Source organism: Hyaena hyaena, unplaced genomic scaffold (assembly GCF_003009895.1).
Source record: "Hyaena hyaena isolate Hyena2069 unplaced genomic scaffold, ASM300989v1 scaffold_3067, whole genome shotgun sequence".
NCBI lineage: Eukaryota > Metazoa > Chordata > Mammalia > Carnivora > Hyaenidae > Hyaena > Hyaena hyaena.
Genome location: NW_024083699.1, coordinates 1 through 3408, shown reverse-complemented (window position 1 = coordinate 3408; position 3408 = coordinate 1). Strand labels below are relative to the sequence as shown.

Below are 3408 nucleotides of genomic sequence, written 5' to 3'. Positions count from 1 at the left end.
CGCTCATTGTGTTTTTGTTTTGGTTTTACTTTCTTAGAAGACACAGAGTGGATCTCAGCATCTTCCTTATGATCCCAGCTACTAGTTTGTAAAATTTTATGGGAAAGGCTAGGTCTTGATCTTAGCATCCTCAGTCCTAGCATGGGGCCTTCCAGAAAGCACATGCTCAGTAGACATTTGAGGAATAAAAGAGAGAATGAGGTCTAACTTGTTACAATTTGCAATTCTCCTAAAACTAAACATATTGAGGATTAACTTATTTAATTTTATAAAACTAAAGACTGAAAGCAGTAAAGATCACCAAAGTTGATCATGTTTTATTATTTTTCATATTCCATTATCACAGTGAATTTACTATGGGGTTCTTTCACATATCCATGAAAATCCCTATTATGATGCCATAGTTTGTATTTGGATTTTTTTTTTTTAAAGCCTCAGACTTCAGTAGTATGCTGGATGTGGCCATGTTATGCACCCTGGCTCTAACAGCAGTGCCTAGCCTGGCTGTAGGTCTGGCTCCAGCTCTTTCTTCCTCATTCTGCAAAGTTTTTCGTATCTTGCTGAGAAGACCCTGGGGACTGTGTCATTGAGCTTGGCCAAACGTTTCGGGACTTTGATCTTGCTGGTTTCAGTGTGGGCTTTTGGGCCCCACGGGAACTCATAGCGTGGAGGATTGCTGCCGGGCACCTGGTGGTACTCCAGTTACTCGAGCTTCGCCAAATCTTGGGTGATGAGCTTCCTGATGAAGCTCCATAGATGAAGTGCTTCCTCCCGTGTATACTCGCATCATATTCAGGCATTTCCAGATGTCTTCCTCAGCAGTGCAGTTGCCCTTCACGGAGATCACTGCGAAACCGGACTTGGGTAACGCCCTGCCAGCATGTACCCTCCCATTGTTAGGGAGTTTGACTTGGCTGACAAGGTCATAGGAGTAGCTGATTGAGTCAACTTCCTTGAAGTCTACTGCAAAGACAATCTTGATGCGTTCAGAGGCTGTCTTAATGATCTCAGAATAGTATTCTTCATAATTTTGGCCAATAATCTTCAGCATGTCTCCCTTCAGAATGGGCTGTTTCATTTTATGTTTGTACAGAAGAAACTATTGGAACAAAGCCACCTTCATAGTTAGAATAAAAAAGCATGTGCTCTCAGTAGAAGGTGGGGGCTCAGAGAAACATAGATGTTCCTCATCTTGGCTATTCTCACCATCAGATCTTGTACCAAAAATACTTGAAGAGGTAATGGTGGTAGACGGGCCTCCCCAAGATTCCTGGGAAGTGCTAACTAACTCATTAGCTGATAAACTCTGGGTATTACCCTCCAAAACAGGAGAAGTAGAGGGAGGAGACTCTTCCACTATTTACAGGGGACTGAACTCTCCTGTCACCTTGAGACTGGTGGCGTTTCTCATGAGTGCGGTGCTTACTCTTCTGACTCCAAGGCATGATGGCTGTAATCAAGGGCAGCGGTCAGGAGTATGAGTAGGAGAGCAGGTGGTGAGGTCCCACTAGAGGGGGAGGAAGGTTGACAGGATGGGTGCACTGTTATAAGGAAGGCTACTCTTGGTTTTCCCCAAGGGCACTTCTCTAAACACCGGCAGGGCTCCTTTTCCCCCAATCAGCCTGTCCCATGGGACACCTGTGAAGGATATTAGAGATTTAGGTTGCTTCCTGTCAGCTCTGCCTCAGGCATACTGGAGTGACAGCAGGAGCTTCCGGTCTTGGGTTGAGGAATCACCTATTTCAGTCAAGACCATCATTCAACTAGCAGCAGTTCATGGGGGTTTGTTTTGTTTTGTTTGTTTGTTTGTTTGTTTGTTTTACCTCTGCTCCTCTGACATCACAAACCTTCCTGGCACCCGTGGAAAGGAAGTGAAAGGGGTCCTCAGCTTATGATTCCTGTCCAGGTCTGACTGTTCAGTGAGGAGTTTTCTTTCCTGGCCTCTTTGGGGTCCTCAGTCCTCATTAAGGATCCTTACTTGGGGTCCATATAGGTCCTGACACCTCCACCACTTTCACTGAAGGGTAGCTGCACTTTGGATCTAAGGATTTCACTTTCTGTAAACCTAATATATATACGTGTTGGGGAAGTTTCAGCTTGAAACTCCTGCCCTTGCTCTTCAAGGGCTGAAATTAGGGACAGAGCCAGATTCTTTGTTGTCCTTTCTGCTTAGTGGTGGGTAGTCCATTGGTCCTCACTTTGAGCCCTGACTCTTTTCATGTCCTGGAATTCCTCCCTCCCTTGCCCTTAGGCCTGCCCCTCATATCAAGGCCTGCACCACCCTGAGACCCCTAGAAAGAAGTGATGCTCTCACCTGATCCTACCTCTCCTTGGTCTCCTGAGGCTGAGAGAAAGAAACTAATGCTTTCCTGCTCCTACTGGTAAAGGGTATGTGGCTCCCTTAGTCCTCAGGGTCTTCCCTTGGTCTCCGGAAAAACCAAGAAATCTTCCCATTGCTGCTTAGGCCATAGCCTTTGGACCAAGTCTCTCTCCCCTTTATGACCCCATATGAGGAAGTATGTCGTACTATGTCATCGATACCTAGGAATCCAAGGGGTGCCAGCAGAGTCAGAGTTCGGTGTGATTAACTCAGTTCTCAGAGAAAAAGGCTCCCTGTGTCCTCACTCAGGATTCTCACCTTGACTGCTACTAGGGCCTGAGACTCCTTCCTTTGCTTGCCTGAGGTCCCTTCCCTTACAGCAAGGCCCTCACGTTTCTGACGCTTTTCTTGTCGAGTCAGTCTGACAGCCTTACCCGAGGCATCCCAGGGTTGATGGCAGAGGCAGCCTCTGTGCCACCTCACTGTTCTGGAGTCTGGGGTCCCCACAGGCATCACTCAAGATTCTGCCCTTGATGCTAGGCAGTACCTGGGATGCCTCCCTCTATTGTCCTAGGTCTCAAAGCCACAGACTGAGGCCATCACTCCCCAAGATGCCAGAGAGGGAAAGTCAGGGAATGCCGTATGAACCTACTCCTGCCTGTGCCTTTCCAAGTTTGGCATCAAGATTCAGGCTCCTTGGGGCCCTCTCTGATTGTGGTCCTCACTTAGGATCTTCACCTTGACTCAGAAGGCCCTGGGTTTCTACTTTCTTTCAACCTCAGATTACCCATGTAGACCAAAGTTCAAATGTCCTTGAGAACCCTGAAAATAAGTGAGGGAAACCTTATCTTGGCACTTCTGCTTGGCCTCCTGGGTCTGAGAGGGGTCACGGGCCAGTCTTTCCATGATTCTAGTTATTATGGGATATTGGTCTCTTCAGGCTTCACATATCAGTCTTCATACCGACTCGGGTCTCTCTCTGTCTCTCTCTCTCTGTCTCTCTCTCTGTCTCTGTCTCTGTCTGTAGTTTAAAAACCAAATCCAATTGCTTTTTATTATAAGGTCATAGTCTTTCATATGCAGTGCTT

The 3408-nt window shown here is 46.9% G+C and overlaps 1 pseudogene; it reads right to left on the bottom strand.

Annotated features, from left to right (window-relative positions):
• Positions 1 to 487: 487 nt before the first annotated feature.
• LOC120227737 lies at positions 488 to 1099 on the bottom strand (annotated as a pseudogene).
• Positions 1100 to 3408: the final 2309 nt, after the last annotated feature.